The sequence below is a fragment of the Pinus tabuliformis genome, chromosome 4_2 (genome assembly GCF_031772625.1).
Source record: "Pinus tabuliformis cultivar Carrire ecotype Pingquan chromosome 4_2, CPIR1, whole genome shotgun sequence".
Taxonomy (NCBI): domain Eukaryota; kingdom Viridiplantae; phylum Streptophyta; class Pinopsida; order Pinales; family Pinaceae; genus Pinus; species Pinus tabuliformis.
The window spans coordinates 925,068,518-925,082,676 of record NC_142304.1 but is presented as its reverse complement, the minus strand read 5'-3'; the positions used below and the strand labels follow the sequence as shown (position 1 = coordinate 925,082,676).

Here is a 14,159-nt window from a genome sequence, read left to right as displayed (position 1 = left end):
ATTTATTAATTTTTTTTTTTTTTTTCTCGAAGGTGGCAAAACCTATCAAACTCAGGTGTCAAACCAACAGTGAGGACAACCATCTCTCGCTGCTATCCGCGAATGTCGATTTGACTCATCACCGTTATCAAGGAAAACCACGCCACCTGTAATAACCCGCTGGTGGTCCGTAAGGGAGCAGGCTTTCACTCTTGCCAGATGCCTCTGGGTCTTGGGCCGTTAACGTGTTTCCTTACGTCCGAGGAAGACGAGCTCTTATAGAATGATGATTTTTTTTTTTTTTTTTTTTTTTTTTATAATACTCATATTATAGTACACATATCATGTCATTAGAATATAGATTGATACACTGAGAGTTGTATAAATTGTACAAATGTTTTTATTCTCTATTTCGCAACAGTGTGATAATACATTCACAATGCATTAATGTTAACATTAAATCTAAATTCATCAAAAAAAAAAAAATAAACAACAAAATATATATATATATATATATATATATATAATTTTTCTACGTTTATTTAATGATAATGATAATATAGCTGCCAATTATTTCATGTTTGCCCTAGATCCGTTATTACATCAACAGCAACGCCCACTGAATAAATGAAGGAAAATAGATCCCCAAGGATTCTGGCATTTAATGTAACGGACCGGAAGGCATTAACTGCAATTTATTTTCTTCTGAATCTGAAGATGCATAGCTTGAAGAAACTGAAATGGAACTGAAGTCGGAAACGCCACCGCTGCCGTTCTTTCTTCTCCTCTTCCGGAGTCTCTGACGAGCTCTAGATTCATCTTCATGAAAAGCTCCATTTTAGCGACTTCGATTCGGCTATAAACCTCTGAAAATCCCACCAAAGCGTCCGCCAGAGCCTCGACTGGGTTATTACCATTGCTAGCGGCCTGTATTTGACTATTAGCGCCCGACTGATCAAAGCCGAGCCCTTTGGATGACTTCCTCCGCTTACAATTCTGCGGCTCCAGTAATTCCACTCCGTTCTCATGACCTACAACATTCAACACAACATCGCAAAGCCCGTCCGTGCTTTCCAGCGAACCCTTGCCCTTGTCTTTCGAAGCAATAAGATCAAGCCGGTTATTATTATGTTCATTACTGCTCCCATGGATACCGTTCCTGTTATTCATAAAACTATGGTGCTTATTGCGGTCAGTTTCGAAGGCTTCCTCGAAAAACAACGGCTCCATGAGCTTGAACGAGTGGCAGTCCGAGATAGCAGTGTCGTTTCCGTTTCTTTTCAGAGAGTGCATGATCTCATCCAGTTTCTCGTATAATGACCACTCCACGTGACTCCAACCTCGAAACTCCGCTTTCCGCTTCTTCATGATCTCATCCAGTTTCTCGTATAATGATCACTCCACGTGACTCCAACCTCGAAACTCCGCTTTCCACTTCTCCACCTTGTAGCGCCTTTTCAAGTTGTCCACTTTTTCTCTGCACTGCTTCATAGTTTTTGCAGTTTTGGAACCCTTGTACTGTATGTTAATGTAATTGATGATTTCTTCCCAGTCTTTCATCTTCAGGTAGCCTTTGCCTCGGGAACATTTTTCGGCATAGCTGTCCAGCAGGCGGGACACTATCTCCGGGTGCCATTCGTAGCGGGAGCTCAGGTTTGCCTGTCCAAAGTAATCCTCGTCGCAGCCCATGGATTCGAACCCTTTAACTCTTTCAATGTTCGCACTTTTTGAAGCAAATTTTCAGCATTTGATGCATTCCTTGCGTCGATGTGAGTCGAGTCTGGCCAGCAGATCGATCCCTCTACAACAAGACACTGAACTAGAGTTTCTGCTCCTTTCAGAAAGAAACTTGGTGTTCCGTCATTGGACAAATATTTTTCTGTTTTCTATTTTGTGACAGAAATATTTAATCCGATTAATTGTAGTGGACCAAAACAATTTGACATCCTACGATCACCATTCGACGGACCTATGCGCTTCATTTACTTGGATTAAATGTCTGTCAAGTTGGCCGCCAGAACTTTGGCAGATGGTCATATCGAATGGCTTATATGGTCCTATGGAGTGAATTCCTCTTTTTCTTGATTTTTCAGTTGACTCCTTGGTGTTGGATTCTAACTCGAAGTAAACTACACTCAACAACACGTTAATTAAAACCCTTTTTTATTATTCCCTGCCGCATCAAGGTAATAACGTATTCACAATGTATTGTTGTTGACATTAAATCTAAATTCACACAAACTTAAACCACTTTTTTAAATCTAATTTTTCTACATTCTAATTGGTTAAATTGTTTGGGGTCTTATTTCGTAATGATAGCTATATTTAACCATCATTATTGCATGCTTACCCTAGATCCATTATTATGTATGTATATCATCATTATTGCATGTTTACCCTAATCGATTATTACATGTGTACCACATGCATGTTTACCCTAGATCCATTATTACATGTGTACCACATGTCTAGGTAGATTTTGTTTTAATAAAATAATTTAAATTCTCTATCACGTAAATTCAATCGGCTACCACCATCTCAAGTGAGAATGAATGATATGATGGTGTTCAGAAATGGTGGCGTTTAACAAATAATGAAGCTCTAGCTATTAAATATTTATATTTATTATGTTGTGCATTAAATTTTTTGGGGTCTTATTTCGTAATGATAGGTTTAAAAAGAGGCGGAGGAGTTGCCCAAAAAATTATGGAAATTCCAGTTATATTTAGAGAAAATCTGGTAAGGATTTTTGTAAATCTAAGTTATAGTTGTTAAACTTCAAAATTTTAGGTGTCTTAGACGTTTTTGATGGTGCTGAATCCATTTCCACCATGCTGAATCCATTTCCACCATCAAAAACACAATTCAAACACTGCCGCTACAAGATGTTTTGAAATTTTTTTCTCGGATTCCGACCACTTTTGGCCGTCCGGGCAATTCCTCTGCCTCGTTAGACAACTCCTTTAACAAATAACGAAGCTCTAGCTATTAAATATTTATATTTATCACCATACATTGACGGATACCATCATTAATCATTATTGCATGTTTACCTTAGATCCATTATTACGTATGGATACCACCACCATATATTGACAGAGACCATCATTATTGCATGTTTACCCTAGATCCATTATTACGTATGGATACCATCATTATTGCATGTTTACCCTAGATCCATTATTACTTGTGTACCACATGTCTAGGTAGATTTTGTTTTTAATAAAATAATTTAAATTCTCTGTCACATAAATTCAATCGGCTGCCACCATCTCAAGTGAGTGAGAATGAATGAAACCATATAAATAATTTAAATTCTCTGTCACATAAATTCAATGGCTGCCACCATCTCAAGTGAGAATGAATGAAACCATATAAATAATTTAAATTCTCTGTCACATAAATTCAATCGGCTGCCACCATCTCAAGTGAGAATGAATGAAACCATATGATGGTGTTAAGAACTGGCACCATCTCAAGTGAGAATGAATGAAACCATATGATGGTGTTCAGAACTGGCACCGTTTCAAGTGAGAATGAATGAAACCATATGATAGTGTTCAGAACTGGCGGTGTTTAACAAATAACGAAATTTTGGCTATTAAATATTTATATTTATTATGTTGTGCATTCGTCCATCAACAGTTACTCTAACATGTGTTACTCTAACATGTGTCCATGGATGCAGTTGTACATAATTGATTTATTATGTTGTGCATTTGTCCGTCGACAGTTACTCTAACATGTGTCCATGGATGCAGTTGTACATAATTGATTTATTGATTTATTATGTTGTGCATTCGTCCGTCGATAGTTACTCTATGGGGTTGTACATTGCATTCATTACTCTAACATGTGTCCATGGATGCATTCATCGACAATTACTCTAACATGTGTCCATGGATGCAGTTGTACATGATTGATTTATTGAATTTGTAAAACTTTCTCTTATATCTATTCTTTGAATGATAAAAGTTTACGCACTCGTAGAATAAATCATGTGTAAGAGATAAAGTAAATGAAATTATTCATTAGTCAACACTTACTCTAACATGTGTTACTCTAACATGTGTCCATGGATGGGGTTGTACATAACTGATTTATTGAATTCGTAAAACTTTCTTTTATATCTATTCTTTGAATGATAAAAGTTTACGCACAAAATAAATCATGTGAAAGAGATAAAGTAAATGAAATTATTATTGAATTTAACATGGCATCATGATGCTAACTTCAAAGTTTTCCGAGTTGCGATAAAGAAAAAAATTAATACCTCCACTTACTAGTGTTATAACAAAGTTTTTAAACTTTAATTATAGTTATTCTTATCAAATTCTACACTTGACCAGTGCTAGTGAGGCCCACGTCCCTATGGTATTCACTGGCATTGATTGCATGGGGGATGGTTGCACACCTGCAAAGGAGAAACAAGATAAATAGATTACAAGATAAGATAAATAGATTACAAGATTTCAGTAAGGACATATCAAATGTTTACATTTGAGAAAATTGTAATTTTTATTATTATTATTATTATTTTAATCTAATTTTTCTAAGCTAGATAAGTCGTTGTTTCAATAATATTTAACAATATTTAACATGACATTGCCAATATAAATTAACATGTCCATAAGTGTGTACCAGGTACAATTAACATTTTTTATATAGTTTTTTCAAATTAAAAAATAAAACCCATAAAAATTGTATATTCAATGCTTTACACCAATGAGAAAATGGAATTTTGAATTTAATTACAAACCATTTATGTTTATGGTACATAGTAATTAATATATAATGTTATTTTTCAAACTATTTATATTTATTGTACATAGTAATTAGTGATATAGTATATAGTAATTAATAATAGAGTATGCATTACACAATAAGATGGGAGACATTTCAACCAATCAAATAATATTTGAGATAAATATAAATAAATTTTATTTAAAAATAATAAATTTAATTTCATAATGTTAAAATTTGAATAGATTTTAAATTTTTTTACTCAAAAAAAACTAATAGCTAGTGAATGAAAAACTGAATACATTATATATCCTGCCTTATATCTTGCCAACAAGAGATATAATAAGCATACTGCAACAATTTCTATTACTATGTATATCCTGCCTTATATCTTGCCAACAAGAGATATAATAAGCATACTGCAACAATTTCTATTACTATATTTGCATAAATCAATGAAAAACTGAATACTTTATATATCCTGCCTTATATCTTGCCAACAAGAGATATAATAAGCATACTGCAACAATTTCTATTACTATATTTGCATAAATCAATGAAAAACTGAATACTTTATATATCCTGCCTTATATCTTGCCAACAAGAAATATAATAAGCATACTGCAAAAATTTCTATTACTATGTTTGCATACATAATTAAAGTCGATAAAAAACTAAATACCTTATATATCCTGCCTTATATCTTGCCAACAAGAAATAGAATAAGCATACTGCAACAATTTCTATTACTATGTTTGCATACATAATTAATTCAAAAGGCAAGGTAAGAAAGTTCATACTCATATGAATATTCCCATTCAACATGTCAGTACGCTTGGAAATTCTCACCAAACAATCTAAGCATTTCAAGAATGTGAGGTTAGAACCCATGCTACAACAAGAAATAATTTTCCCTCAGTTCTGCAGAACGAAACAGACTCCTACGCTTCCCTCCTCCTAGCGATTCATCTCTTTCATTAAAAAGAATGGCAGTCTTCCAATGCCATTGACACAGTATTGCCTCTCCATCTCCCGATTGTGTTCCCCAAACACGTGAATGCCGAGGAAACTAAAATGATCTCCATGAGTTATGCTAGATGCCTAGCTTAGTTCTAATATGCTTTTGCGATTAGAATGGAGAAATAACTAAAGGATAGGAGGAGGGTATCCCTCATACTCCCTTCCCCTCGATATTTTTTTAACGACTTTCTTCGATTGACAAGTGATCTAACTAGTTAGAAATTCGGTTTCGTAACCGTTTTCGAACCCTAACGTGATCTTGACATCATTCGATTTAGGGCACAGTAATAATATACTTCATGTTAATTATATATGCCACATATGCTAGCTGGAGATATTACATGACATAGACCACATCCCTACTATAATGTATATTATAGAGTAATTTAACATGTTAATATATTATAGGAAAAGTGCTCTATGAAAATTTTATGAAAGGTTCCATGTTTAAAGTGTAACTTCTACTCATTATAATAGACCAATAAAGTTTTAGGAATGAGTTAAATGATTATCTTTTAGTATAATTTATTTTTTATTATTAATTTTTTTTGGTGGTTTAATTGACAAGTATCTTAAAAATGAAGCTTTATGTATGTTGAGATTCAAATTTACCCCGTGTGCGCAAACGGGTCATCTGTAAGTTTTGACCCAGGTTACAGGTGTACGAAATCTACTACAAAAAATTAATTCAATAACTATTATTTAGTTATCACTAACCCTATTTTTGTTTAATTATAAAAAAATTATATTATTGTATTTATTGTTTTAATATCAATTTCAAATTAATAAATTTTAAACTTTTAAAATATTTGTTTTAATAATATTAAAATTATTATTTCAAAATTTAAAATATAAGTTTTATTTTTTATAGAAATCCTTATAAGTTATAACTAGTTTCTTAATATCATCATTAAAATTATAAGAACATTTCTTTCCCTCTTGCATTTTCTTACTCATGTAGTTAATGTGCTAAATGAATTACATAATTTTCAAATAACATCTCAATTGCAATTGCTTCTCTTTTTAAACTTTTTTGGGCCATATATAGTAGCAATTGCACCAAATTTTGCAATGGAAATGCCGTAAGTTGGTAGCATATCAAAAAAGAGCATAGATGAAGAGTGAATCCTCAAAATAGATTCTTCGAGGGAACACCCACTATTTTAGAGTGGATGTTTTCATATCCTTGTGAAGCAGTAATTCAGAATGGACATTCCCTATTGGTTCAGCTTCCAAAAGCATATCACTATAGTCTTTGATTCCCCAAAACAATGCATTGTCATTTGTAAAGGCACCATCAAAGATATAAACAAGATTGGGGATATCTTAACTTTATAGCACTTAAATGATAATTTGATAAGGTGTTGTTAGAAACATTGAAGTGTGAAAATTGGGGTCTAAGTTGTTGAAATTTGAAATACTCTTTGTAGTTGAGCTTGAAATGCCATTGTATTCTAATTTGGCACATGTTAAAAGTGCAACCATAGTATAAGTTACTTTAAACTGTGACATGTAATACTTAATTTTTATTGGACAAATTTGAATATAAATGTATGCTAACTTTGACAAAGATTAATAACAAATGAGTCATCAAAAATACAATAGAAATTTAGATATAAAAAGGTATAAGAAAAATATAATAACAATTTTGAATTTTGAATTCAATTCTATCTTCTCTTATGATAATATTTTTTCTATAGATTTTAATATAATTTCATTGAATAATAAAAATGACTTAATATATATCAAATAATAAAAAATAATTAATAATATTATTGACAACAAAATAATAATAATTATTATAACTAATAATATTAATTATGTGGCATGCTTATTTTAGAATAAAGATATTTTCATTTTTTGAATAACAAAAATTATGTGGATGAGTGAGCTTTAATAAAAAGGGTATATTCTCTATCAAAATTCCTATATGGTTTGGTTTCATTTGTGGTTCAAATCATGATTTAATAAAACTAAGAGTTAATGTCATATGGCAACCTTGGCATATTTTTTAATTAATGGATACTGACAACCCTGAAGGAAAAAATGGTTCCGCTAACAGGTCAAGTCAGGGTTCAATAAAACACGAGATAAATCGGTGGCAGATACGATGAATTCCAGTGACCTACAACGTATTTTTGCATTCCCACTGGTAGACTCTTTCAACGTCATCAAAAAGACCAATGACTTCAAAGAAATTCCAATCTTTCTTCACAGTGGAAACTTTTAACATATTTTTTTAACCCTTAAAAATGACAAATAGAGTCGCCCTTTTGTCACACAGAATTGAGAGGCTGTGAAAATTCATGATCATGATAATTTTGGAGGAAGAGATTGACATTAATATGATTAACATGAATACAAAGTTAAAGCTATTTCCATGCCAACACTCGTCTCTTTTCACTGTTACAAAATACAAAGAATTTATAGATAATGTGATAACTATATCCCAAACCTTTCAATATGACTCAATATTAAAATTTCAAATCAATTTTGTTTAGAAAAACATACTTCCATCCCTTTATGTTTACATAAAAATTAAGAACATAATTTCTATTTCTTTTTGTGCATATGTATGCTGGAAATAGTTAAGTTCAAATCTGTGGCTGGTTAATTATAAGAGAACATACCTAATAAATATCCATTGAGATGATCTCATTAATTGCAGTGGTTATCTAGTCAATATCCAGAGAGATGATCTCGTTAATTGTAGTGGTTTCTTCAAAAGCTTTGGCTTCCTCCGAAGCTTTTTGCAAAGTATAGATCTTCAGAAAATGAATTAAGTAGATCGAAACTTTAACAGCGTAGTCAAACTCATGGACAAAATCATATGATAATTTCTTTATATCAAGCATATGACAATTTTTTATTATATATTGTAACAGGTTGAGCACCAAAACCTTGAGGTATTGGGAATGTTCTATAAACTGTATTCTGCCTCCAAAGTGTCGTAAGTATGTGATTATGCACAACATTATAAAAAATGCATTCGAAAAGAACCTCGTCGTATGTCATTGCAATACTGATAGTGATTCGATACCCACAAATTAAAGAAGATTATAAGGCGGCAAATTGAATTTGTGGAAAATAAAATAAAATGTATCAACTATCAAAATAAAAAGCCACTGTGATTGTGCTAAGGCCAATGCATCATTCTCTTTTGAGAATTATTTGTGAAAATAAAATAAAATTTATGAACTGTCAAAATGACAAGAGATTGTGATTGTGCATAGGCCAATGCATCATTCTCTTTTCAGAATTTGGTGAATCGCTAAAATTAGGGCACCCGGTCATCTCATCATATTGAATAAATGCGTACCACTATGAATATTTAGTCCTTAAAGTTCTTTGTAACTTACATATTATAGAGATTGCACCATTTTATTCTCTCACTAAATATTCAAAATAAAATACAAAACCATCGCAGTTGTATGAATTTTTTTTATCTCTCATGTTTCATTTTAAAATTTGCGAGTGTACAAATTTAAAAGCAAATCTGTAAATTTCCAAGAAAAGTTTGCTTGCCCCTCTAAGCCCCACTAATTGGTAAAAAACTATCTATCTTGGCCCGAGTGAAAAATAAAAAATAAGGAAACCTCCACATATTTTGTAATTACTTCAAGTGACTCGGATCCTTCATCTACTAGACTTCCTGTCACGGGCTTTGAAACATGTATATTGTTACAAAAAAATCCAACTAAAAGCTAATTTTGGAAATTGACAAGCTTGGCCAAAAAAATAATAATTTAAAAATAGAGTGCATGTCCCGTTTAAAAAATAATATACAATGGATATCAGTAATGACTATCGTAAAATAAAATGGCAATTGTAAATAAAAGCTAAGGTCAAAACTACAACAAAAATATATGCTATAAAATTCATAATCAATGAAAATTATATAAACCATAGAAAGAGCTAACATGAAAACTCAATACAAAACCTTACTCCCGACCAACCTTTTAAACAAAATGAAATATAAAGCATAAAGAAAGAAAGTCATCCATTCGCCGTGTCGACAAGGCACCTCGTGAATTTTATCTTTACAGTTAGTACTTGTTAACTATTGTTTAAATTTCACACTTGGGCTCTCTACTATGTGTATCCCTCCCTAGCAATGCCTTTGACCCAACAGGGCTTCTATTTGCATTCTATGGAAAAAACAGTTGTCCAGAATAAAGACACTGTCAAAGTCAGAAATTTGGAGATAAAATTTATGGAAAGATCCCAAATTTTAATGAAGCAGGGAAACCTCTATGAAACTAGGAAAGATAGATTGCTACATATATACATTGTATTGAAACTATTTTTCCATAAACAGGTACCTTGAATTAAGTTATTACTTCTTGTAAACTTACTACTTCTATGAAATGATGCCATCAATCTCCAATTATGAGAACTAAAAGCTTCCAATATCTGATATTAACTCAGAAAATGATCACCTTGAAATTAGAAGAAATTGAAACTTGATCACATATGGGTGTAATGCTTATCAACATCGAAAGATTGAAATAGAATTGAATGATTCAACTATACAAGGTTGTCCCTTTTTTACATATCAGTTTCTTCTATAGATGTTCAAAACTATCCCTACAATAGAAAATAAATTTCCAGCTGCACATTATGCTCTAAACTAGAAATTATAATGTCTATACCATAAGCATTACAGATAATCTGCGGTACAATAATATGACAACTGTACGACCCTCGTGATCCTCACTTCCACTTAAGTTTTATTTTAATCAACAACCCTTTCAACCTCTCGTAATTCAGGTGCTCACAGATGACAGGAGCTAGGTGAATGGAATTCCCGTATAAAATGGGAGCCAAGACAGTGATATCCTTGGGGTCTTGGTAGAAAGGGGCAACAGGCACTCGGCCTCGATCTGCTAATTGAGATATGAGGCGTAGGTGCTCTGGCTGTCATAGATGACACCGATCCTATAATTGGGGTTGTGCAACACCACGGTGAATTGCAGGCTGGAAGTGAGCAATCTGTCGCTCACATTCAGCTCGCTGACCGTAGCGTTCTGCAGGTAGAACCGTGGCTTGTGCGGATGCAACACCAAGAAGATGACGAGGATCACGAACAACACGATGAAGAGCAACGCCAACAAAACCTGCAAAAATATCCTGAAGGGGAACTCTTCCCACCAGTGGCAATGGCGGCCACAAACATTATGAGTCACACATCGCTTGGTGAACAAGGCTGGGATTTTCTGCTTAGTCCCCATGCAAAATTCTGACCATGAAAAGCACCAAATTAGCACTATAATGCTCAAAGCCCTACCACTTCTGATGCTTGGCATCAATAAGGAAATAAGAAAATTGAGTTTGAGAAAACCCAGGAAAGACAGACTCTTAAAGAATGAATTGAACACAACGTACTACTAGAAGTTTCAGTGCGCTTACAGAGAAAATTCGAGTGGGCAGTTACGTAATGAACTACCATAACTTATATCGCAACATTTATGATAACCATTTATGATGATCTATCACAACATTTATAATAATCGTTTATGATGATCGGATGGTGAAAAACTTTTTGATTGTCTAACATATCAATTCAATGGTACAAGACAGTACACGGTGGCACGAAGGAGAATTTATTTCAAATGGAAATGCCTTACAACATAACAAGAAGCACTTACAATTGAGATGTTATTCGAGAAATATGTAATTCATTTATCACATTAGCTACATGAGTAAGAAAATATTAGAGAGAAACAAACTGGAAAATCAAATATACAAGAGAGAAAGAAATTGGAAAATCCATAGCTAGAGACAAAGGTGAGAGTAACAAATTTAGAGGGGAAATATGTGATTTAGGTAATCCAATCTATGATTGATTTGGAGAATAATTCCACCACTTTTTCCCCCACCTATCTTAAGTCCAAAGAAGTTGCAACTAAAGTCTCTCCATTGACGCCACCCTAGGATGACCAAGTTCAAACTGTGTCACCCGAAGCCAAGGAGTTTACCCTGAAGTCCACATGGTATCCCAGAAAATGGGGTACAATGACAAAGGGCTTGGTTGATGTGAACAAGCAAATGTAGAATCATTTAATCGATTATGAGATTTTATGAGGAAAGTTTAGGTTTTTAGAGGACAAAATAACATCCTCCCCTTATATTGAGAGCATGATTGTGCACCCTTATAAACAGGTGCTTTAACCTAAAGGCTATGTTTACGTCACTTTTGCTTTACTGGTTTGGATCTAAGTTTCATAGGTAGGTTGTGGAAAAAAAAAGACTTATCCATCCTAGTCATTGTTATAGACATTTTTGTGCCTTCCAGCTCCAAGCATGAAATGTCCATAAACCAAGGGCTCCTAAGTCCCTAAAAGTGTTGTTCCAACCCCTAAAGGAACAAGGTCAACAAATTACAGCTTCTCCCAGAAGTTCTCCACCAGAAACTGCTCAGAATAAGTCAAAACAGGATCATTTCAGCTGCTCCACTGGCTAGCTGTGTTTCATAGCACCTAAACACACTAGTTAGGTGCATTGCAACGCACCTAAATGCACTATCAGGGTGTGTTGAGTGGGAAATGACAAATGGCAGTGTCATTCCGCGAGGTGGAGAGACAATGGAAGCTTCAAGAATCTTCTCCTATGACACTTGCCTCACTGAATTCGACCAAGGATGAGTAAGAGGCCTTCAATCTCCAAGTGGAAGCAAGAACTGACAGAGAGAAGCCACTAATCCAATCACAAGCTGAATCATCCTCCTTGCATACATCTATATATGGATCCCTCATCCTAGAGATCCAGAGGCTGGAATTTTGCACATTGTAAGGAATTACTGTTGGTTTTGAGATAGAGATCAGAGTATTGGGTGACTTATGCTTTGTTGGAGGTGAAGAGGGGCTTCTTTGCTGGGAGGTTGATGCTGGGTTAGGAATCATCGGTTGTAACTCCTCCTGGATCTTCTTGTTATATCAATAAAACTATTTGAGTTTTTCCTCCATTCTTGTGTATCATTGATGCTTGTTACATTTGCATGGTTAGCTTAAATCTGATCCTAAGCTGTTTATGAATATAGATCCATGTCTTTGTATAGTTTTCTTCTTCTGTGATCTTACAGGTACTTGGTGAAGCTGGGCATGTAAGGGAGCAGGTAGCTGGAAGCTGTCAAAGAAGAGAGGGATTGAATCAAAGGATTAGCGCAAGACACAGGTCGGTTCTTTCTATCCCCCTCTATCTTTAATTCATAAAGGAAATACAAAACTAGTTTTCTCTGTTTGTTTCTAAGGCAGCTGTCACACCTTAGTGGGATAGAGCAGTTCTAAATAGACACTTTTCGTGGTAACAAAATGGCGACCATATTGGGGACGATTGTCTAATTAGTTTGTTTGTGTATCTTTTTGTTGTTTGTTTCATAAACTTATAAGTAGCATTCGAACTGCATTTGCCATAACAAATGCAAAGTAGACATCTGATGCTTCAATCCATTCACTGGATCTGTTTATGATTTGAACAGCTGATTCACAAATGATCTAATTGCCCTTTGTGATAGCTCTTAGACCCTCCTTAGATCTACCCCTTGATTGTGCATTACTGATTGCTTTTACTCGGCCAAAAACCAAAGACTAAACTGCAAACTGTGACCCGGAACCCGGATAGAATTCTCGTTTCTGCCCCAGCGCAGGTACTATTAAGAGTTCCTACATTTCAGCGCACTTCCCAAAAGGGAAACCTGCGCTGCAATCCAGTTTCTCTGTGTTACAGGTGCGCTGATCAGCCTAACCCTGTGCAGCTGAGGTTCTTGTGATTCATTCTTTCCAGTTTTGTCTCTGAATTTTGCAGCCTGTGATCAGTATATGACTGTTTCAAACCCCTTTTCCTTACTGATATTCCGCCTCATTTGTACAAAAGAACTGTAGATGTTTTTGTGTGTTTGTTGAGTCATTTACAGTTTTCCATTGCAAAAGTATAATAATCGTACTGTCGTCCTTTGATTTAGATCTGTCGCAAGTGTCGATTTCGATCATAGGAGGAAGTTTATTTGCTGTTGATAGTCGGTTATGCTTTTACTATTGCCTTTGGTTTGAATTTGTGACTTTCTAGTGTCAAAATGAGTATTTATTTCAAAATCATAAAGTGTCATAATCATCTCTATCTTTTGATTTCGAAAAGAAGCTTGTTTGTGTTTGTCGCTTGAAAGCAAATTCAGATTTGTACATCAACTTTCTTTTTAGCATCAATACTAAGAAAGTGAAAAACAAATACATGCACATGTGCATTTGCATATTGACAGTCTGTTTGGCTTGATTTAGGAAAGTGCATTTACAGTGTGCTCTTTGCTCTTTGTGAAAAGATTGTGTCTTTCTTTTCCCCTAGTAGCTAGGATTTTCATTGCTGAAAAGAGATAAAAGTTTGTTTATCATCTTTAGATTGCATTTTAGGAATTACATCTACAT

At 34.1% G+C, this 14,159-nt stretch overlaps 2 pseudogenes; both read right to left on the bottom strand.

Moving 5' to 3' along the window:
• Positions 1-640: 640 nt before the first annotated feature.
• Positions 641-1,668, bottom strand: LOC149172720 (trihelix transcription factor ASIL1-like; annotated as a pseudogene).
• Positions 1,669-10,455: 8,787 nt separating this feature from the next.
• On the bottom strand, positions 10,456-10,973 carry LOC149172719 (NDR1/HIN1-like protein 1; annotated as a pseudogene).
• Between the last annotated feature and the right edge of the window lie 3,186 nt (positions 10,974-14,159).